General features: G+C 45.0%; 1 protein-coding gene across 14 annotated transcripts in view; it reads left to right on the forward strand.

Moving 5' to 3' along the window:
* The window catches only part of FOXA2 (forkhead box A2), a 40,928-nt gene extending 17,069 nt beyond the window's left edge, over positions 1–23,859 (forward strand). For 2 of the 14 annotated variants that reach the window (XM_070485487.1, XM_070485473.1), the window contains 3 exons: positions 1,265–15,529; positions 18,410–18,576; positions 20,873–23,859. The gene's annotated coding sequence lies outside the window, so the exon portion shown is untranslated. The remainder of the gene's footprint in view (positions 1–1,264; positions 15,530–18,409; positions 18,577–20,872) is intronic. The other 12 variants (XM_070485486.1, XM_070485476.1, XM_070485478.1 and 9 more) reach the window with 12 other exon arrangements.
* The last annotated feature ends 541 nt before the right edge of the window (positions 23,860–24,400 follow it).

The following is a 24,400-nucleotide window of genomic DNA, read 5'->3' on the forward strand; positions in this document are numbered from 1 at the left end:
AATAGCTAGGATGTGCTGGCGTGGCCTTGGAACAACTTGCATCTCATTCGGTGACCTCTGAGGATTTTCATATCGCCCCGCAGCCTGCCCTTCCTCCCGTTCTAAAACCCATCCACCCTATCCCATCCCAAGAGCTGGGTGTCAGGCCCGGATCTCCCAGGGCGGTCTGGCTTTTTCTCCTCCAGGGAGGGAAGACAATGGGTGGCCTCTGTGTCACTTGGTCCACCCTCCTGGCCTCCTCCTCAGTGCTCGTAGATTTGAGGGACAGCCCCTGTTCCCAGAAACGCAGTATCTTGCGTCCAGCCAACCCGGATCGGGGCAGGGAGAGGAGTAGCGGAAGCCGATTTTTATTTGAAACCTGCCCCTGTATTTCCTTTCCAGGAACCCCTGGATCAAGACCAGCTCAACTGTGGCTGGGAAAACAAACCCATGTTCCCCAGAGTTTTTAACTTGCCCATTAGCTGTGGTCGTGTTTTGGAGATTGGGAACCCTATTTCCAAGGCGAGTTGTGAGGGGCATGTTTATATTTATTTCAAAAACAAGCAAAGGAAATAGCAGTCAATTAAAATGAAATATTTTTATTTGCCTCGCACGTTGTCAGTGATTTGCCCCCGGGGATCCACAATTTTCCCAAGCCTGTTAACGGGTGACAATGAATGAGTGTCTCGTGTAATTTAATTTTCCTGTCACACTAAATAGAGCTACATTGTAAACCTTAGATCTAGTCTCACTGATAGGATCGCCTTGTTTTGCCATTTGCACCATAAAGACCCCCAAAAGGGACACTGTATTGTGACCTCTACTCTTGAATTATTCAAGAACTTAATGACTTTTTCCATTTTAAGAAGGGAACTAATTGCCATTGATGTAAAGCGTGTGACCTTCTCTGGCGCCCACTATGAGAATGTAGCCATCTCTGTGTGGATACAGGAGCTGCAGAGGCACAAACCAAGAGAAAGACGGAAACAGAAATGAGCTGCACACACACTGGAATCGACGTATTAATTCATTCCACCCCAAGCCATGATGTATATTTCTACAGACTTCTCTTACTTGACCTAAAATCTGTATAAAATCTCACATCAACTCAGGCCTGTTTTGGGGGCATGACATAACTTTTTAGTTAGGAAAGGAACACAAAATATTGAAATTCAGTATTTCTTCATTAATGTGAAATTACTTTGTGTAATGTCAAGCAAAATATCTAATAATCTGCTCGCCGCCTTCTCTTTTTTTGGCTTTTCTTTACTTTTTTACTCAACAGGAAAAAGAAACACAACTGTAGAGAAATGGCATCTCAGTCTTTGCTGTTCGAATGTCTTGAGTTTCCAGAAAAGCCACCATTGAAATTCTTCAGTACCAGAATTCTCACTCTTCAAATTACTTGAAAATGGATGCTTATCTTTCCTCAGAGTGAAAAGACTCCCAGGGTACTTGCTACTGTCCTTTCACTCTTTCCCTGGCCCCTGGAAGAAGGAGAAAGGAAAGAAAAATGGGCTTCTAGCAAAGTTCTTTGGCTTCGTAAATTCACCTGTCAGTGTACAAAGATGCTCTGAGGCTTTTCCTGATTTTCTTAAGTCCACAGCCAATGGTAACCGTTTTAAAAGTGTGAGAGGATTGGGAAAGAAAAGCACTTTCCTGTGCTGGGCTCCACATACTTCTTTTGAACATTTAAGTGATGCTTGAGACATGAAATCGTCATTTCTGCAGAGAACAGACAGTTCCTTTCAAATGACACTCTCAGCAAACACCCTGGCTTCACTGAGAATGAACATCCTCTGTTAGGCTGTGAGTCCTCATCTCTGTCTGGTAGCATTTCTAGAAAAGAAGATAAAGTACATTTGAACCCTAACTGTATTCTAAAGAGTCCTACCTTATACCCACATGTTTGACACAATTGCCACTGTTGCAGCTGGAGTCACTTGCAGAACAGAATGCCCAACCCTCCATCCATGGAAGCATAGTACGTGCTATTTTAAAGGAGGTTGTCATAAACCCGTCATGACCTAATTTGGTAACAGAGCAACTGTTTTCATGTTTCTTTCAAAGAAACCTGTGTCCCTCCTTGGTATTTGATGCTCTTTGTGTAGAATAGCATGACAGAAAAAATTGGATAAAAACACATAGTTCTTAGTGTTAAATAATAAGGATATACTTAAGAAACATATTTGAAAACATTTTCATGTCACGAAAAGTTGGAACGCGTGTGGAATGAGTGGGGATCCATCTTCTTGCGTGTTTCCTGTGATAAAAGCAGCATTTTACGGATGAAATGTTAATTTAGTTTTAGAGACTTTTCACTTAGTTCTCCACATTTAAAATGTTTTCAACCACTTGCTGTGGACTACAGAACATAGAAGAAACTGTATGTGCCTCTCACAGCATGGCTATACTCTCTCTAGCATTCTATGGTATTATCAGCCAGGCATTTTTCCATGGTGACAGTATGCATTCAAAATGAAAATTTCATTCACCTTTCAAACTGTCACCATGGATAATAAGTTATGGTTATTTTTCTTTTCATCTTAAAAAATAACTCTCTTGATCTAGGACCACTCGAAGGACATTTTGAGCGCTGTGGAAAGTTTGTGGCGTCTTTAAAGGCAAAGCAAAGCCCTCTCTTGACCCATTTCTAGCTCTCACCCTCTTCTGAAAGGATTTGTGTTGACAATTCAGAGAGCCAGAATGAGGAATTTTATCTTCACTGCGCTTGAGTGGATGGTTCTAGAAGGGTGTGCAAGAGATTCTGATTAGAGCCCTGTTTCATCCAGTTGCCATCCCAGCTCTCTCCACCCTCCAAAAAATAAATAAATAAACAACTGTGAAAAGTATTCCCATTTGGCCTTTATGAAAGGGCAAACTATCCCGTGGGGCAGGGATGACATGTCAGTTCTCCCTCTGTAAAATGAGTCCCTTATTTCTCCATCAGGCCTGGTGTGAAAGGACGCACCCGGGCTTTGCAGTTGTGTCTTTTGGTATTGATGGAGATCAAGAACACTCTGCACTTTGGTTATTTTTAAAGATGCTGTGCGCCTTTAGGGAAGAATGAAGCAATTTTCGAGAGGAAAGTAAGCTTAGCATACCCAGGTGGATAAACATTATCAGGCCAACTTGTACTTACTCATATATAATTCCTTCAGTTTTCCAGGTTCTCGGAGGTAGTCGACACTGCAGTAAGCCAACAGCTTCTTAGTCCATTACTTTATCCCCAGCCAAGAAGACCAATAGGTGCATATTTTCACTCTCATTCCTGAATTCATTCACACCCTTTGTCTCCTTCTTTAAAGATTTTGAACTGCTGATATATGTTTTTTAAAATGCCAGCACTAACAAAAGTTGACGATAACTTTCCATCTTATTCTGTTTATCTGAATGCATGCACCTAAATACATTTACTGGACTTCTGACTGTCCATTTTTCTTCCGTGGGAAATGACATAAAGATACCTCAACTTTGACATAATTACTAAAAATACTTTTTAAAAAACCTCAATTTCTTCTGTTTAGTGAATATTTATTTTATGAACATGGGTTGCAGTCTGATTCTGTGTCAGCATTCTGCTTAGGCATGGAATGGTGTCCCTGACTAAGAAGATGGTTCTAATGTCTCTCAACAATGACATTTCCCAGCATGAGCAAATGTGTCTGTGGAAGTAGAAACACCCTTTTCTGGCGTGTTCTCTTCCCTCATGGAGTGCAGGGGGTACAGAACTCCTAAAGGATTTTCTGTGTGATGGATGAAGCTGATGTGTTATCGTACTGGTTCTCTAGGATGCTAATTAAGTGTTTAAATCATGGAGTAATTAAACCATGGATAAAACATACCTTGAGTTCACTGAGGCTGGTGCTCTAAGCATAGGAGGTGTCAATTTTGTCATGAGGAATACAGGGACTTTTCAAAACATGCCATCAGGATATAGTTCAATTTTCCAACAAAATTCTAATGACTGCCTAACTCTTCTTGACTGCATTCTTATGTTTTCTCTAAATTTGCTTATTCACAGCTGCTGGAACAAAAAGATGAGATGGAGGCAGGACATTTGTTTTCCTAAGGCCCCATGTGACTGAAAGTGCATGAGCTTCTCTCCACGCTGACCCTTGACCATCACGAGTGTCCCAAAAGGGCATACCCCTGCTGCCAGATTGCTCCTGGATGCTTTCCTCAGAGTTTCCTATGAATATCAACTGAGGAATGAGACACAAAAGCAGCCCGTTAACAGAGAGGCAATGGTCCACGTCCAGATGTGTGCTGGGCGAGAACATGGAGTTCTCAGGATAAGGAAAGAGGGCGCATAAGAGTTGAGATGCGCAGACTTGTACCAAACCACCAGGCCACCAACTATTAGAATTTGTCAACACAAAGACATTTAAATATAAAAGTGTTGACTTGTCCTGCTGGACAAATTGAGGTTGTAACAGTTACATTGCCCAAGTGGACATTTAACCTCCCCTGAAGTTACCAAAGCTTACCATGAATGAATAATGGTGAATGGTGAATTCTTATGAATCTCTCAACTAAGAGTAAGCAACTGGCCTAAGACATCATTACTTTTCAATGATGAGGAAAAGTCCACTAATTCAGAGTGATTGTTTGGGGCAAAAGATGATCCAGTACCCACCCTTTGTAGGGCTTTCTTTGCTGGCTGATAAAACATGGGAGATGAGCCCCTGCCTCATGGAAAGGAGAGTAGTGGCCGACGTTTAAACGGCTGTGAGCCCCCGAATGGGCAGAGCAGGCTCACTTTTCCCCCAAGGAGCCCTGAACGTAACAGGACACGAACAGCCCAAGGCACACCCACCAATGCCTCTGCCATCTGCCCACATTGGCACACATGTGCAGTGCTGACTGACATTCCAAAAGGAAGGGAGTCCCCAGGACCAGCATGGCCAGCATGCAGAGAGCAGTGCTGTTCTGAGTACCATTCCTCATTCTTGGGGTGAGGAAGAGGCTAAAAGGGATGGAACTCAACTCGTTTAAAGTAAGAAATGTCAACCCCAAAGGGCGCAGGGCACCTCTCCCTCCCTTTTTGAGACTGAGTGTCCTTCACAAGCTGGCCATTTGCTGCACGGGGTTTCTAACAAAATGTGATTTTTCAGTGTGCTTTGTCTCCGTGGAGAGGCTTCAGAAGGCCCTTGAAGTCCTCAGCCTTAAATCCATGTTAACAGGGGGAGGCTTTTTTTGCAGGGTGGGGAGGTTTGGCTGGGAGAAGCCTTGACCCAGCCTGCACTCTAGATAAACCAGGGCAAAAGACCTCTCTGGTCTTCAGGGCGCTTATTAACCACTGCTCGTTTGTGGGATCAATATTTCCAGCAAAGGAGTCAACGCTCAAGAGCCACCACTATGTCTTGTTTTTTCCTTGACACACTTTTATAAATGCATCTGCCAGAGAAGAAAAGGCAGTACGAGGACTGTGTCTTTTATCTCCAGGATATGCAAAGCACATTTATTTTCAGCTTTTATCTCCGGAATTGTATGTTGATCCCATACATATAGATTGATTTTGTTCAGGTAGATAATGAAAAGTCAAGTGGAAAATTACACAATGGCACTCACGATCCTGGTCTTATATCGGTATATAAATTGGTTTATTATTTCATTCTATTAAAGAGGCTTTTTTTTTTTTTTTTTTTTTTGGTACCAGGAAAACTTCCAAATACAACATGCTGTCAGCCTTACTGAATTTTCTTTTGGGAGAGGCGGTGGGAGGGGGAGCGGACTGGGCAGATTCCCTCTGTCCCTTTGCTAATTGTATCGACTAAATATGCTTCCACAGAGGAGGGTCCCTGCGGCTTTCTTTCCCCCAGCGCGCTTCAGTGTCACCACGTGGTTTCTCTAACTCTGGGACTTCCCTGGGCCAGAACAAAGATGTCCATCACACACCGCCTCTTACAGAGGTGGATATTTTTTTCACCCCGGGCAATTCTAAATTTTTTCACGATGAATGAAAGAAGTGACCCCCCCTGAACACCAAGAGGCCAGGGGTGACGGGGTAGCAGCCGGATAAAGGCCACCATCAAGGGACAGCTCCGAGCCAGAATCCTGGAGGAAACGTTATTAATAAACATCTTCTGGACATTTGGTAGCCCGTGCGCTTGCTCCAGCTTAAAGCAATTAATTCAGGACACTGACATAAACTCTCCAGGTCTTTGACAGCTTGGAGCCGAAATAAAAATGCTAGTTCTCCGGGGAAGGGAAGAGGATGGCTAGCTCTTTTCTGGACTGTTTGCTTATAGGCCCAGAAGGCAACCTTCCTTGCAGAATGAAATGCAAGGGCACAAACAATGTACCAGGGAGAGAATAGAAGATGGGAATGAACAGTTTGAACTATTTGCTCAGCAGAAGGGCACCACAATGCCGAGGCAGTGGTTTTCCCATGCATCCACCGTCCGTTCTTTGGGGTCTTTTGTTGTCCCCTGTCTCTTTTGGCCAGATAAGAGCACAGCTGCAGCGTGAGCTAAGTAAGGGCAGACTTATCCCCCAGATCTCGGGGTGCCTTTACTGTAACCAGTTTGGCTCAGCTCTCTTTTATTTCATGTGCGGATGGTGGGGGAGAGAATGGAAGAATGGAGGGGGCAGGGGAGAGAGGACTGGGACATCGCCTCTGTCTGATTCCTGATTTTCTTTCTTTCTTTCTTAAACCCAGGCAGTGATCAGACACAATCTTTGTGGGGCATTTAAATGGAAGGGCTCAGCGATTCGTACTGGTTGCCAGGCCAAAATGTTGCCTTTTGGGGAAAGGAGGGAAAGGAGGAGTGCTATGTGGTTCGGGCAAGGGGGGTGGCTAAGGCAGAATTCGTCGCTTAAATAATCAGGCCTCTCTGGCGGCTGAAAAGAGGGAAATGTTTTCAATTAGCAATTTAAAAACTGTGTTCAATGATGATTTGTCACTTTTGAAAGTCATCCTGGACTCCTCCTTTCTATACTTATTTTGTTCAGAATCCTAATCAAGAGAGGTTGCTGAAATCAGAGCAAAACAGGATGAACTGGAAGTGGGACATAAAAGGTACTTGCATAATTGCCGTAAATTACACCCCCAATCAGAGTAAATGTCACCTGAATTGTAACCAAAATGTTCTTTCACATTTGTTCTTTTGCAGTCAGGGCCTATTTTAAACGCCATAAGAGAAAGTAGATGCGATAATAAGGTAAAAATCAGCACAAAGTACAGTTTTCATTAAGTTGATTTTAAAGTCAAAATCTAGCACAAGTTTGTACTGCCTGGTGTGTGTTCCAATTCAGCGGGTTTTGCCACCAATGTCAGTTTCGGGAACCAGGCTACAATGCTTAATTCCATTGTAATAAGGTTTATTTAGCCTGAATGGTTTTATAAGGTGAAAAGGCAAAAAGTTTAACACCAAAGAAAATTAATGGTTTACTATGATTGCATTAGACATTCAGAGGCCAGAAGCCCACCTGAGCGAAATACACAGTTTCAATGCTGTTGTGGGTTTTTTAACAATGACAAACTCGCAGAAAAAAACCCTTCTGTATATTTTCCTGCTGGGTGGTCAGAAGGAAAGGCCACGAAGCTAAAGGCCTCCCATTGAGACCCTGCTCTGCAAGGAGCCGACCTCACGTGCCGCCGCCGCGGGAGATAAGAGCACCTGTCGGTCTCCGGGCTCGCTAGGCAGCGACTCTGCTGACTCTGCGCGCGGGGGCTGGCCACGCGCCCGCCGCACGGCCGGGACAGGGGCTCCCTGCCCGGAATCGTCCAGCCGTCATGCCTGCGCCGGGCTCAAGACATCCTGTGACTGTCCCTGTGGCCATTGTCCGGTAGAGCTGCTATGTAGTTTTAATGCCAGTGAGTATTAAATTCAGTTTAAAGGGTTTGGGTGTGTGAGTGTGGATGCATGTGTGTAGGTGTGTGTGTGTTCTGGCCTATGTGTGACACAGGGAGAGGGCATGGAATATGGGGGAACAGTGCTATTTAGACGTTGGCAAATATTTTATGGCACCATGAAAAATCACCCCACCAAAAATATGTCATTTTTGCTATGACTTTATGTAAACATGTATGGTTGGACGATAACCCTTTTTTCTATAAAGATTGCAATAAAACTATCAAGTACAGTTGTTCTGCATTTCTTTTGCAAGCACAGATTTTAACATTTTGCATTTAGTACAGAAATATTATCGCATAATAAAGGACACTTTTATTCCCCTGATGAAGTGCTTAGACTAAATGGATCCCATCTTTATGAAAATTGAGGGCCAAGTGGGAAAACTGTAGTTTGCTTGGATAAATGTGTTTCTTTTCTCTCTCTTACTCTTGACATAAAGAAAAACTTATCCAGGGAAATTTTTCCAGCTTGGCATTTTAAGAGTGATCTGAAAATCATGTTGAATCATTGTGGATAACTCAGAACTGAATTTCCTCATCTCAAGATCATAGATTTTTCCCCAAGACAGGAAATGTCCTTTTATTGTCAATTTCTGCCAAGAATGCCCATGTAACACTAGGCAATGCACAGCCGCGTGAGCTGGGAGGCCTCAGAGGCAGGAGGAATGCTGCAGTGAGGGCACATGCACAAAAAATGAAACAGGTTCAAAAGACTGTGGTCAGAAGCAAGGAGTAAGTGATACAATCTTATATGAGAGGGCTTGGACATCACACCAGCTGCCACCGGGTTTGATTAATGAGGCATTAAGGAGATCGAGTGACACTTACAGCTAGTTACTTATGGTGCTAATTTCAAAACACTTTGCAATAGACAAAGAGACTCTGCCCGTAATGCAAAGTAATTTGTGGTGTGTTCCCGGTGAATGCATTTAGTGAAGCAGATATAGTTATGCAGAATTCAAATTAAGTTTGACGCTAATGTAAACAGAGGCCAGGAACCACCGTCCAGTAATTTGATGAGGACACGGGTTTTCATCAAGCCTCTTCTACTAAAATAGCAATTTAAATCCCCATCGTTTAAACCGGATAAAATGCTTAAAGTCATGAAGGTTGGGGAAAAAAATAGAAATTTACTAGAAGAGAAAAAAGAAACACAATATCTCTAGGGAAACTATGACTCTGCTTTGATGGACAGAAGGATATCCATGTTGATTTAAATATCAGGTTGATTTCACTGCCAAATTCTGGGAATTCGAAGGCATTTGCTGTGTAGCTTTTTTGTTGTTGTGAAATTACGGTTTAACATATCCTGGTCATACTGATCTCAGAATAGAAATAACCCTGGTAATGAGAAAATGGAGACTCTGAGCTCATTCAGAGGCCCCAGAAGTATTTATTTTTTTTATTAAAAAGAGAAATACTGTGTCATCCCCCCCTCCCCAACTGATTTCTATTTGAAAATTTCCAAATTGGCTGGGGGTGGTGGGGTGGGGACAGTCCTGCTTAGGGAGCTGGGCTAACGTCCTGAGAGTTAGCTTTTCCAGGAGGTACTCACACAGTCGTATGCGGCTTCTCTGGGGTTTGCTAGTTTCTTTCCCTACTAAAAATCATTGGGGGCGGGATGAGGGGTCAGCCCAGGCATTAATGTTAATTAAAATGCCAGCAGCCCAGGTTCCAGGGCCCCAGAGGCCTGTGTATGGGAAACGAAACAAAACAAAATAGCAACTTAATCTGTCACTGCTCTCAGAAGGAAAAACAGTGAAGGCTGGCATCTCCGAGGGGCTCCCAACTTTACTGCTGGCAAAGGAGTAGGAAGGTGAGGGAACCCTAAATTCTCTGAATTGGGATCTGACTGTCCCAGATCACGTTAGTGATGTATCTTTTGGGGAAGGAGAGTTTTGCAAAGAGATGCGTTCTTAATTCCTTTCCCAAGAAAGGGCCAAAAACGATTTGAAAAAAAAAAAGGATTAAGTGGGAAGCTCTTTGAAAACCCTCCCCGCAGTGACTGTCACCGTCACCCACCTTATGGAACCTAGGAGTGAAATGTGAACGCTGACATACTTTGGGGAACATTTATCTTGACCCTGGCCCCCCCCAACATGGTAACAAGCCTCATGCACGAAGAAACAGTTGAGTCATGGTCCTGAGGCGGCACGGGCTGTGAGAGCAGAGCCAACCTGCTCCTATCCTGGAGCCGGTGTCCTCTGCCCTTTGCCTCGGCCCCACGAGGACACGTCCTCTTAGGAAAGAGCTGCTGTCCTCTCTCCCGCATCCTTTCCTGTGGGGTCGGTCAGTGGACCACCAGTGCTGTTTTAGGGAGATTCCACTTCAGGGGAATTACCTGAGGGAAACCGACGGCTCAAACTCCCTTCCTCCAAATATGTCTGAGAGGAGAAGGGAAATTTGGTAATGCCCATCCCTCTGGAGTCAGAGAAAATGAACTGGAAATGTGTCTGTGTGAATCACAGCCGCAAGGACAGCGATTCTGAAAATACTGAGTCCATATTGCTGTGTCCAAAAAAGACAGACTCTGGCATCCTAACACTGGGCTTCACTGTCAGGGGTGAGAGGAGACGGACATCTTTGGAGACCAATTCGGAGGTGCCTGAGAGCCTGCCTGGCTGAGGTCCACAAGCTGGACACGCCTGCAGGCCCTCCCTGCTTTCTGCTAGGCGAAGAGCAACAAAGAGCAGGGCAGGAAGGTGGGATGGGAGGCGGGAAGAGTGCAGGGCAAACTTGGCATGTCAGTGCCTTCCAGAATGATGTAAGAAGGTGAAACAATTTGTTGGGTGAAGACTTAGGGGGCCTCCTGGGTTTGGGGATGTATTGGGCTCCTCTTGAGCCCTGTCTCATGGCTTCTTCACCTCACTTCTGATCCCTGCTGTGACCATGGAGAGTCCCCAAGGGCCATGATGCACTTGACATTGACACAGAATGTTGATTTCTGCCTGTGGGAGGTGCCACCCCACCTGGCCTGGGTGTGCAAGCCTGAATGTGTCAGATCACTGCTCACGGCAATTCCCAAGCCCGGGGGTCAGGGGGACATGCTTCTCATCTGAGGACTCTTCTGATAGGCATTCCACTCAGCTTTCCATGTGGTCCTGGCAGGCGGGAGCCCTTGCTGCCCATGGTAGTGGCCAGCCCAATGGTACTTCCCTGAGTCAGTGTTTCCTCCTCCCTGCCACGTCTTTCCCTGTGCCTCACTCCTGCTTGCTGAGACCGCCCCCCCCCACACACACACCCCTTCCTGTTTCCAGCTGAGGGAGGTGACCTCCACCCATCTCCATGTGCCCGCCGGTACTGTCCAGTCAGTCCATGTTTGAGAAGCAACACAGGAGAACCATTTAGCTGTCTCCTTCATTGTATTGTTCAAATCATAATTCTGAAGACCTCATGCCTCTAAGATTGCTTGTTACGTGTTCTCCAAAGCATCTTCTTATTTCTTGCGCTGATCGATACACTGATGCAGAATTGACTCGAGGCGGTTGCATTTTCATCCTTGCTGCCCTCTAACGCGGATGAAAGGCTTCGAGGTGCCAACTCATCTTTTTTGGCCTCAGTCTCTCTCTCTCTATCAGAGGGTAAAACTGAACAATTTCACAGACCATTGTAAAAAAAAAATAAACAAAGCAAAAAACAATGTAATTCACTTTGCAAAGCTTTCCTGGAAATGAATGATGCCAGTGAAGTGCTCTGGGCTCCTTTCTTGTTATAGAAACATGGGGCAGAATAGGGTGTGAGCAAAGCCAATAAGCAGTCAGCAGTTAGCTCTCAAAATTGGTCGAGAAGTCCTCGCATTCTTTTGCCTGCTCTGTGAAAGAAATCCAAACCTGTTTCTCCTGCCCTACCTCTCGATTTGGAATCTCAGTGCAAATCCCAACATCAACAAGGTTGCTGCGGTTTTTTATGATTATCTCAGGAGTTTGTCTCAAGTGAGACTCACGCATCGCCAGGGGAAGGTGCCAGGATCCCCGTCTGTTCGCCCGCTGCTCTCGGCTCAGCACACATTTCTTCCATCCCGTCTCTGCATTGGAAACGCCGCCTCTCCTGGGCAAAGCCTGCTTTCCTACAAGAACCAAGATCTTCTGCCCTGTAACTCTGGCCCCAGAGACCTCAGCTGATTTCCTCTTGAACAGAGAAGAGATGACTAAATTCTTCTCATCACTTTAAAGCATTCCCTGTTCACAGGAAATATTGGCTCTTTCCGCATCACACCCCGAGGACCTCCTGGACCAAGCCCATGGCCCCTCGATAGCCGGCAGGCCGCTGAGAAGGCTAGGTTGTCTGGGGAAGGCTCTTTCCAGGCACCAGCAGTCCCGCACAATCATCCCAGCTGACACCTAATTCTGCATTCCTGTGTGGGCTGTCCCTTGTCAAATGCCGGTGTCTGTGGTTGGGTCTCTTCTTAGGGAGGTAGCTGGGAGTGGCGAGACCCTTGTCCTGCATCAAAGGTAATTTTGTATGAAGACGGGTTGGCAGATAGGTTTTAGTTTTTTTTGGTCTGGGAATGTCCGCTGATAAATAGGTTTAGTGATGGGCTGGAGGGGATTCTCCATTGAAATCCTAAACTAAGTTGCTGAGATTTGCGTGCTTTATTCTGGTATACTGCTTCTCATAAGCATTTCTGGGGCCCGTCCCAGGACTGAGTGGTTCTTAGACCTTCATTTCTGGGCTTCACCGCCTCCTCCCCTTACCTCTCCTTCCCTTCCAGGGCCCAGATGTGGGCTGCTGGGTGTACCCCCTGCCTCTTTTGTCTGTCCTCAAGCTTCCAGCCCCCCAGGCTCTGCCATATGCTGAATCATTAATAACATTGACTGCATGGAAGAACCCACAATTTTTACTTATTCTACAGAATTCTTTATATGTGCAGGGGGGTTGACATCTCCCTCCCTCCCCAGTGTATTTACTTAACCAATTCATTACGCAGGAACTGAAGCATTTGGGTACTTTTCAGATAAGTAGGTTAATATTTTATTCCCTTAAAATGCCGTTTGGCACTTGACTCAGTGTTTTAGAACATTCTCTAGCAATGGGTCTCCTTATTATTTATTAGCAGTTTTCTAAGAAATATCTAGAGATGAAAGGGTGGATTCTGGTGGCTTAGGGATGTTTCTGGGGTTATCTGAACACACGAGTTATCTGTGAAGTTAAAGCAATACCAGCTGGGATGTCCAATGGCCTAAACCAGCAGGACATTTTTCATGTTCTTGTGAAATTTCCAATCCACATTCTTTTGTTTCTTACGAGTCAGTTGGTCAAGGTGTTGGCAATACCTCAACTCTCTCTTTCTTTAATTATTTACCAAATCCTGTTAATTCTTCTTTCGAAATGTCACATTTATCACTACTTTCCATTCTCTCTGCCAGCACCCTAGTGTATGGCCTTTATGACAAGGAAAATCTTTATGATGAGGAAAATCAGCTTCCAGCACTACCTGTCTTGTTACCAATGGCTGGTTTCTAGAAGTCTGTGTCAGTGTCCGCAGAGGTGGCAGTTCGCACAAGTCCCCTTGCCCTCAGTTGTCAATGTGCTTTTTAGGAGGCACTCCATACCTGCCGTTTCAGTGTCAGTGACGGACAACATTTTGAACATTGTTTTCATTTTAGAAAAGCAACTGTAGTTTATCACGGATGTGGACACATAGCTTTTATATTTAAGAAATATTAATGTTTTATATGTATTGCTCTACTGTGTATAGAGTCTTTAATTTTTCTGCTGATCAAAATAAGTTAGATTTTTCTGTTAGAAAGAACTTGTATTTTCTTGCCAACGCGGTGAAAGGTACTAGGAATTTACAGTGGATGCATGAGGTAGACCCCCTCTGAACCCACACGTCAATCTGAACGTCACAAAAAGAGAGGCCAAAAGACATTTATACCTACTCATGTGATGCAATAGGAAACACAACGTTTCTCGGCAAAAATAAAACGCGAATTACATCAAGTCTCTGGAACTAACTCGTAGTCGACAGGATAGAGGAACCTATCAAAAGGCACCATTTGGGCACCATCAGTAAAATCCAGAGGGTGGGGAACGGGACTCATTACCTTGTTTCTTCAACAAATAATCCCCAAGAAGAAAAAGAAAGAGGGAAAACTTGGAGGTTAAAAGAGACTGAAAGTGTACGTTAGCTGAATGCCATGTGTGGACCTTGTTTAGATCTTGGTTTCAATAAAGCAACTCCCTCTCCCCCACCAATAGTGCGAGATAATCGAAGAAGTTTAGACACTCGTGGGCTATTCAGGAGTTACTGTTAACTTTTCAGACGTGGCAGTGGGATGTGGCTATACTTTTGAAAGTCTTTATCTTTTGAAGTAGCGTTCAAGGAATCAGTGAAGGAAGGAGTGATTTAATGTCTAGAACTACCATCCTAATGAGCCAGTTGAGCAATAAAATGGGTGGAGGAAAAAGTGACTCGGGATTGATCATGGGTGGTAATTGCAGGAGCGGAGGGATGTGGATACTATTCTTTCTGCTATGTTTGAAAATTTCCAAAATAAAAAGTAAAAGAATTGGGGCTTCCAGTCATTACAAATCTCTCAGGACTAGAATGTTAGAGAGAGACTGGAGTCTGGAGTGGCACCTTCTCATCCACTCGAGCCACAGGCTCTGCTCCTCTTCTCTCCACAGGTTCCCTCCTAGTGGCGACTGCCAACCCAGTTGAAGAAGTCCTCTCTAGGTGATGCTGCAACTGCCTTGTGACTTATGCCCTTCCCAACTCCCTGCTCTTTTGTTTGCTGACAGAGCACTCGCAGAGGTTGGACTCGCAATCACAAACCCGATGGCCATCTCTCTGTGACCGTGGCAGTGGTAGATAGCATTCATCAGCCTTTCCTTCTTGAAATTCTCTTTTCCCTCCTCTTTCATGATGATGCAACTACTGACTTGCTTCTGATTTTGTAACCACATCCTTAACTAACTGCTCACGCTCCTTCTGTTCATCCGCGAGAAGCCACTCTGTGCATCCAGAGTTCAGCTCTTTGCTCTGCCTTTCTCTTGACTATTCCATCTGAGAGGCTTCATCTGCTAACTGCAGCCATCATCTTTGTGTGGACTCTCTGCTCAGCATCTAGCCTCGTCTTCCTCCTAAGCGCTTTAGTCTTGCTTCTTCAGCTGCTTGCCAGATATCTCTACCTCGAGGTTCCATCATTACCTCATATCCAGTGTTTCTAAGAAAGGAAGCCTTTCCCTCCCCCTCCCCTTTTATATTTCCTGAGGCACCATATTTACTGTCAGCTCTTCTTTCATAATGTCTCCGTTTTGCCTCCTCACCTCCAACACTCTCACTCAGGCCCCTCCGTCTCACCATCTTGCAGTGTTTCCCAGCATATTTTGCTCTGTGGACTGGTATCCGGAAAGTATCCTGGAGCTGCTCTGTCCCTGTGCTCACTCCTTCTGTTTCCTGCAAGACGAAATTCTAGACTTATTTCTCCACTATCCCCCATCTGATCTCAAACTACTATTTCAGTCTCATTTCTTGCCACGCAAACTGTGCACTAACCTCCTCACTGCCAACATCTTCCCCCAAAGTTCTGAATCTTCCTACTTCCCTCCTCACGCGGATGAGGCAAGGCCTACCTATGTTTCAGGACCCAGCTCACTGGAAGTCACGGATGGAGACTCCATTGTCTGATGTTGTTAGCTTGGCACATAGTGGAAAGACGACTCTGAGCTGGCTAGCCCTGTAAGGTGTGTGGCTTTAAACCACTGTTCAACCTCTCTTGTGCATTTTAAAATGGAGATAAAACCAACGCAGATGTGCACTCTGGCTGGATAAATCTGAATATGCTTGGCCATTGGAGCCCATAACAATTAACTTGTTAATTTCATCTATAGGGTTTTCCTCTCTCTTGGATGAGAATATAAGCATTTTAGGGTTGGGGCTGTCTCACTTACCTCATGGCTCTCAGTCCCCAGCTCAGTGTTGAGAACAGAAAGTGTTCAGTAAAGATTGTTGAGTAAATGGATCATTTGTGATCTTCTTCTCCCCACCCTGTCCTAAACCGCACCCGGCTCCCCCTCAGTCACAGGTGTGGAGATGCCTGCATGCTCACACACGTCAGCAGATTTCCTGGGAGATGCCCACTTTCAAACACTCAGCCATTTTTTCGCAGTAAGCGTACTTGTCAGATTGGGTACTTGCATTTCCTGGCTTAAAAAGTATCAATAACTGGGGCACACTTTTGGTTTGCATGTACTGGAACTTTCTAGATGACGTTGCTCACTGGCCTAGGCAACTTGGGGTGGGTGTGGGGACCCACAGGGAGGACTGGGTGGGTGGGTGCTGGGAAGACAAGTGGCTCATTGCACATAATTACCCAAGTCTGAGCCCTCCACCCCCCACTTCTCCAACACACTCACTTAAGCTGTCTTTCCCCTTGTCAAATCTGCTCCGAAAGGTAATTTCTAAACTTACTTTTTATATGTTCCAAACGTTAAAACTGAAAGAAAAATTTTACTACTCCAACATTTTTTCATTTATCAAACATATTTGGACACTGTGTCAGCAACTGTGCTATGACTTGGAGGATGTTTCTCCCTACAGAGTTCCTGACTCGGGGAGAGGAAGACAAGCCCGCAGAAAGTGACTTGGGTCCTCGTTTTTCCACATTTGTTGGTTCATGTGTAATCAACAGATGAGAATGGCATCTTTGGAAACTCATCATGTTAATTTCCTAGGGCTGCCGTGACAAAGTCTCACAATCTGGATGGCTTAAGGTAGCATCAGTTTACTGTGTCACGGTTCTGGAGGCTAGAAGTCTAAAATCCAGGTGTGGGCAGGGTTGGTTCCTTCTGAGGCTGCGAGAGAGAATCTGTCCCCTGCCGCTCTCCTGGCTTCTGGTGGTTTGCTGGCAACCTTTGGCTTGTAGATGCATCACTCTTCATGTGGCTTTCTCTTTGTGTCTCTGTCTCTTCACATTGTGCTCTCTGTCCAATTTTCCGCTTTCCATTGGACATCAGTTATACTGGGTTAGGGGCCCTAATGATCTCATTTTAACTTATCTTTGTAAAGACCCTATTGTCAAATAAGGTCACCTTCTGAGGTTCTGATACTTGAGACTTCAACAGATCTTTTTTGAGTGGGACGCAGTTCAACCCATATACAGAGAAAATTTTAAAAAACTAATTTCGAGTTCTGTACCAGGCTGTGTGGCCTTAAGCATTTCCTTAACTCTCTGAACTGTTTCATAAAGTACAAAATCAGAATATCAACATCTCCCTTGCGAGGTTGTTGGTATCACCAACTTAGTTAAAGAGATGGGGCCCTTAGCATACACACATTCATGCATACGTGTCAGTTCAATGATCTGTTTTAACTTAATTTTATCTTTATTAAAATGTTGTGGCCTAGGAGGTAGTATGATTTATTTGGAAAAAAATGGAAATGTATACGTTTTATTTATTCTATATATCTATAGATATGTATAGATATCTGTATCTATAGATATATAGATAAAGAGAATCTGTCTGATTGTCTTTCTGCCTGACTATTTGTGTGTCTGTCTGATGATCTGTCCATTTGTCTATCTATCTGACTACCTGCCAGTCTGTTTATCTGAACTGTCTGTCCACATCCCTCAATACAAGTCAATTCGTTGGATGATGGAGATCCCAAGATGTGTAAGACACATTCCTTCACCTTCTGGTGTTTCTAGTCTGGAGGAGAGGTGCAGATATACAAACAGGTATTTTTGATTATAATATGAAATGTACTAGATCAGAGGAGTGACAGGATGCCTGAGAGAACCTAAAGGAGGCATTTAGTTCAGGTTAGGGGGTCTTGGAAGAGTGCCTGTGATTTTTAAAGAGTGAGACAGCCAGGCAAGTGACGGCGAGAGATGGGTGGCATGATCCATGACCAGGTGCAGGAATTGGCACCACCAGTGCAGGGGTCCCACGCAGTTCAATAGCACCAACAACAGTCACATAGTTGCCATTTATGGAGCGTTTCCTCTGTTTCAGGCATTATGCTGCTGTTTTTTCACTTAATCTAAGTCATGGAAACCTCTGAGGCGTCGTCACTCCCATTTTACAGAGGAGGAAGACGAAGCATCAGTGGTCTGCACGGCTTGCCTAAGTTACCCAGCAGAGCCCATCTTTTAAGCATTTCATGAAGGGAGGGTTAGTCTTGAGAAAAGACCCCAGGGAGATGGGGCCTTGATGTCAGTGTGTAGGGTTAAAGCAGGCACCGTGGGGGTCAGTGAAAGGAGTTAAGCTGGGAATAATGAGTTCAACTGTGCATCCCAGATACTTCTGTGTGGAAGATGGATTAGAGGGGCGAGTGTGGAGCTGGGGAAATGAGGCAGGAGCCTTCTCAAGTCGTCCTGAGGACCTCCTGGGGTTCACCGTCTCAAGTCTCCCCCAGAGACGGTCTGCAAGAAATGCCACCCCTGCGCACGGCCACAGGATGAAGAACTGCAAAGCCAAGCGCAGCAGGAGCCCTCGTGTGTGAATCTTATTCGGTCCAAATAAAAAAATAAAGCCTATTAAACACCTGCTGGGGGTGCGGGGTAGTGGTGTGTGTGGGAGCCCGAGATTTCTAATTTTTGCACCATTTAATCCTCACAGGAACCCTCTTCCTCCTTAACAGCTAAGAAAGTCAAGGCTCTGCAGGGTTGAGATCCTTGTCCAAGGCCTTAAGTGGAAAAGCCTCAATTCCAGCTGAAGTCACCTTGAGCTCAAAGGCGTGCTGACCTCAAAGCTGTCTGCGCTGGACCCACCACTGCTTTCAGCTAGTGAGTGAGGACTGAAGGAGAGGCATCACCCAGGGAGCCCGAGCCGGGCACTGCATAACACGCCCCAGGGGAAGTGTTGGGAGGGAGGGATGGGGCGATGGATGGGGAAGGATGGGGGGATGGATGGGCCGGAAGGATGAGGAAGTGCGTGGTGGCCTGTGCACAGCATTCTCCTTGTTTCCAAACTGTCAGGACCAATAATGAATTTCAACCTTAATAAATTCCTGCCGTTTTGCAGATTTTGACTTACCAATGCAGCGTTGCTAAAGGTTTGACCTAATAGTTTTAACAAAACTTCCAAGAGACCTTTCACAAGCTATTGTGATTATAAAAGCTTTTCTTAAACCCTTGCAATCCTAGTTGTTTCTGAAGGGAGATTCCAGAGGAATGAGCAAAATACAATGGAAAAGTGAGGGATAAGTGTTTAAATTCTTGGGGTATAAGAAGTGGTTTTGAAGGATAAGTAGGAGTTTTCTAGGCAAAGGAGAAGAGTGGAAAGCAATTCCAGGCAGAGGAGAAGCTGTGTGCCATCTCTCACTCCTGAATTTTCTGCTTGTGCTGGTGGCACTACCTTCTCTTACTGAATCGGAGGGTTAGTGAGACTGCTTTGTCTGTCTTGCTTCCTGTTGTGTGCACAAGGTCAAGAGCAGAACCTGGCACAGGGTAGTCACTCAATAAATACTTGTGATGTTGAAGAAATGGCACCCCCCACGGCCAGCAGTGATTGGCTGTAGGAAGAGCCATTGTTAATGCTCTTGGTTCTCACAGTGTCAACCTCTCACCACACCCGTTTCCTCTGTTTCTGCCCCCATTCTCCTAGCAAGATTCTGGTTTCTGAAACTAGGGCAGTAGTCTCATAAGTAGTCTCCCCACCTTGTGTGTGCACTCACCCCATTTATCCCACTTGCTGCTGGAAAGAGAAGTTACAATACTTTCCTCCTCTGCTCAAAAGCCATCAGGGACTCCCGTGTACCTAACGTGCTGAGTTGAAATGCATCTTGGCTTTCAACACTTATCACAATATGACCGCTTTACTTTTTCAACTTCATGACTTACATCTTATCTCTGTAAGTTCTATGCACCAGCAAAATGGAAATGTTTCCTGTTCCCAGATTATGTTCTCTCTTTCCTCACCTTTAAACCTTTCCTTCATGTGGTTCCCAGGACATGGAAGCTCTCTCCCTTCCAAGCACACCTGTGGAGACCTGCCCATCACCGAAGCCCACCCTTGGGCGCCACCACCTCCATGAGGCTTTTCTGATGAATACTTCCTAACACTTTGTGTCTTTCGAATGATACTTAACAAATTTGTCCTAGAATTTTCTCCTCCATAGGCATGATTCTAGCCCAGGTCCTGCAACAGAGTGGACATTCTAAGATATGCGTGGGATTGAGCTAAGCACCAGTTATGCACCAAGCCCTCTGCTAGATGTAGGGGATCCTGCAAGGTGACCTTCTGAGGATGCTACAAGAGAAAGAATGAGGGATTATTTTGTAAATCCAGAAGTAGTATGCGCTATACTCTATAAAGTACTGTAAAAATGATGATGACGAAGATGGTGATGATGATGGTGGCGGTGGTGGTGATGATGGTGAATGCGCAGGATACTCATTCGCATTTCACCCTCCAGCTCTACTCTCCACCTTTCTCATCGGGCTCTGTCCCCTGGGAGGCTGACCCCTATGGATTGTATCAGCCAGGTTCCTTGCCCTGTGGCTTCCTGTTGGGTTCAGCCAATAGAAAATATCAGTGGAAAATCAGAGAGCGAGAGGAGAGAGTTTGGGTCTTTATTCCCACAGCTCTCTCTTTACTGGGCCTCAGTTTGAAGTGGTTGCATTCTAAAAGTCATAATCCCTTTCACCTGACCCCTCCTCTATACTTAGCGCTCCTACCAGATTCCAGGAACCAGTGTCCCCCTTGCCCCTTCAGGACCAGAATTGATGACCCTCTCTTGTTCCATTCCCAGTGTGTGCCACTTAACCCTGCCCTAACCACCTTTACAAAACTCTCCACAATTTCCCCTTTTCCGTATGGCGTCTGCATTTCTTGCCGAGACCCTGATGGACTCAATGACTGATGGTGATGGTGGTGGTGACAGTGGCTGTGATGATTTTCCTCCCAGCTGGTAGTCTGAGAATCCTAATGAGTAACTCCACACAGAGAGGCTAGAGAATTGTGGCAGAGGCTAGCAAGATGCTCACTGAATTAGTTATCTATAACTGTGTAATGAGTTACCCCAAAACTTAGTGGCTTAAAACAATAACAATAATTTATTATTTCTCATTGTTTTTGCAGGTCAGGAATTCAACTGGGTGGAGGAAGAGAGCTTGTTTATGCTCCCTCGTGTCTAGGACCTCCTCTAGAAGGCTGAAAGCTCATGTACTTACAAGTCCAGCAGTTGATCCTGGTTGTTGGCTGGGGAACCATTTGAGGCTGTCAGCTGGAACATTACACATGTGGCCTCTCCATGTCGCCTGGGCTTCCTCACAGCATGGGGCCTAGAGTCCAAGGATGAGCATTCAGAGACACAGAGAGAGGGAGCCAAGCCAAAGCCATGCTGCCTTTTATAACCTGACCTTGGAAGTCATGCACTGGCACTTCCACCACGTTCTGCTGGTGGAGGTAGTTATAAAGGTCCAGCCAGGTTCAAGGGAGGGAACGTATGTAGGCCCCACCTCTCGGCAGAAGAGGATCGATGTCTATGATTGATTGTTGAGTGTATAATGTGGACTAAAGCAACATAAGCCACTTCTTGATCTATGCATCAGTCTCCACACGCCACCCACTCTTTCTTCCCGTGCAGTGGCAACTGTGTATAATATGCGTTGAAGATGACAATGACACAAAAGTCGAGGAGGCTGGATCCCTGAGTCATCACCTAGAGGATAACCATCCAATCCATACTGACCTTCGTGAGTGTGATAATTAAACTTTAGTGTGTTAATCCTCTGAGGTTTGGTAATTGCTACAAGAATTTTATCCATATCCCCAAACTTCGTCTGAGCCCAAGTATTATTCTTCCTGTGTTAACAGCACGTCCACCAGGACTGCAAATCTACGATGAAAGCAAGGGACTAGGGGTGATTTCTCCTGCCTCCTTTTGATCTGTGCACCTCCCCACCGCTCCAAGTAGCAGTGAGGAGGGAAATGACTGTGTGAAAGAGGAGAAGGAAGTCATGGGACTGCCCAGGTCATTGACCAACAGGATCACTGACTTTATACCAAAGGCCTTGGCCAAACCCGAAGGTGGAAAATGGGCAATGTTGACACGAACGCAGTAAGTCTTCAGTGCTTCTTTGGACGCTCTAGGGGAAATGGAGATCGCGTGCTGGAAATGATCGGCAGGCACGTGTCTGCAGGGGCTTAGCACACCCGGAAGACACTGTGTGAAGGAGAAAGTGCGCCTGCCGTCTGTCCCAATAAAAAGCCTGGGAAAAACACCTGCCAAGTGATATTTAGAACTGACATTTTCATAGGGATCCAGGCAATGGAGGGTTTTGCGGGGCCCAGAAAGCACGGTTTTCACTCTTTCTCCTCCTCATTTTCTGTAACTGAACAATGCACACAGTGTTAACGTACATTTAAAATGATATGCTTTAAGGAGTACATTTTTAAAAGCTTTTTATTTGGAAATAGTTTTGACAATAATAATGATTTCAATAACTACAATTTAATAATAATAATTGACAATGACAATAATTTTAAGAAATAATATTTCTTTTCTGAACCATTTGAGAGTAAGTTGCACACATCATGGCTCTTTACTCCTAAATATTTCCTATTTCCTCTTAAATATTTCAGTGTTTTCTAGGAATAGAGATTTTTATGTAACTGTAGTACAGTTCTCAGTCTCAGTAAATTTAACATTGATAATATTTTTTTCTAATCTACCATCAGTGTCCTCATTTTATCAATATTTTGACTTAATAACGTACTATTTAGCATTTTCCCCCCTCAGCACGTGTTGTCATGTCTCTCTGATTTCCCTTAATCTAAAACATTTCTACAGCCTTTATTTGTTTTTTATGATATTGAGAGTTTTGAAGAATAACGTTTCTCGTTGTCACTTGTTCTGTTTCCTCGTGAGTGGATCCAGGCTGCGCCTCCCCGGCCGACATCCACAGATGAGGCCGGATCCTGCCCAGGGCCTCGCCTCAGGCGCACAGCGTCTGTTTCCTCTCGGGGCTGATGTCGATGTTAATCATGAAGGGCAATGACGTCTGTAAAACTCTTAAGAAGAAGAGGCCTCTGAAGATATAATTCTCTGAAAGCTATTTTCTAAGTTCAAGTCTGTGGCCTTTCAGTCTCTAAGAAGGAAATACTGGGTGTGACTGTTTTCGTCTGGGATACAGCCGGGCAACTCTGTCCAGAGGGCAGACTGTGCTTCTGACCTGGATCCTTGGGATGCTGCTGGTTCTCCACTTCAGGCCGGGAGGGAAGACCAGGTCTGGACCCGTGCACAGGCAAACGCCATGCCAAGCTGGGGTTTAGGCACCAAGGGAGGCCCAACTGATGGTGCTAAGGTTTGGGAAACGGAAGCCCAGACTCTGTGTTTATTCTCCATCAATTGGGAAATTCCTGAAGGAGAACTTTGGCTGGAAAATGTCTGCATAGGTGGATGTCTCTGCTCTCTCGCCACGGGTGCCATCCTGTCTGAGGTTTTCGTATCCTGATGGGGGAAGAAGCAGACGGGGCGCTCTCTCCACTGTCACGGATGCCGAGTGGAGAGGAGTGGCTACTACGTAGTCTCAGAGTCAGAAAAGATCTTGATACACTGGGCCTTTCCATGATGAAAGTCTACGCTGAGCATCACACATGACCTTGTGTATTTCCTTGGTTCCAAGAGGCTTTCCTCTACCTTTTACTGTTTCTGGTCTTTGGATGCATCCTACACTCTGTGTCAAAGGCAACTAGCTGTTTAATAGGTACGGTTGTTGTAAATAGAAAATCTACCCGTATGCAGACAAAGGTTCAACTAATTGTTGCCTTGTTCCTCCTCCACCATGGGTTGCACTACACAGGAATCTATTTTCATCAATGTATAATTTACATACGCTAAACTATGTCCTTCCTATTGCACAGTTCCAGGAGGTTTGACAAATGCATACGGTCATGTAACTAACACCAAAATCAAGGTACAGAACAGTTTCACCCCCCAAAAAAGTTCCCTTGTGCTCTTTGTAGTCAAACCCTCCTGCTTAGCCGCTGGCAATCACTGATCTGTTTTCTATCCTTGTAGTTTTGCCTTTTCCAGAATGTCAATAAAGATGGGAGTAAATTTATGTAGCCTCTCTGTGTCTGGCTTCTTTTGCTCAACCAATGCATTTGAAATGAATCCTTGTTGTCCATGTATTCATGGTCTGTTCCTTTCTACTGCTGAGTAATATTCCACTGCAGAGATGTCCACACAATGTTTACTCATTCATCATTTAAAAGACATTTGTGTTGTTTTCAGTTTGGGGCTATTATGAATAAAGCCATTATAAACATTCACGTCCAAGTTTTTGTGTGAACATATGTGTTCATTTCTCCTGGGTAAATGGTTAGGAGGAAGATTTCTGGCTCACATGGTAAGTGTATGTTTAACTTTTTAGGAAACTGCCCAACTGTTTTCCAAAGTTGTCCTACCAGCTTGCGCTCCCAGCAGCAATGCACGAGAGCACCGCATCGTGGGACTGTCAGCATTTTTAGCTGTTCAAATATGGGCATATTGGTATCTCATGCTGGTTTAAACTTACCTCTCCCTAGTGACAAACGATGCTGAACACCTTTTTTATGATGATTTGTTCATATGTCTTCTTTGAGAAAGTGCCTGTTCAAACT

Source organism: Equus asinus, chromosome 15 (assembly GCF_041296235.1).
Source record: "Equus asinus isolate D_3611 breed Donkey chromosome 15, EquAss-T2T_v2, whole genome shotgun sequence".
NCBI classification, from domain to species: Eukaryota; Metazoa; Chordata; class Mammalia; order Perissodactyla; family Equidae; genus Equus; species Equus asinus.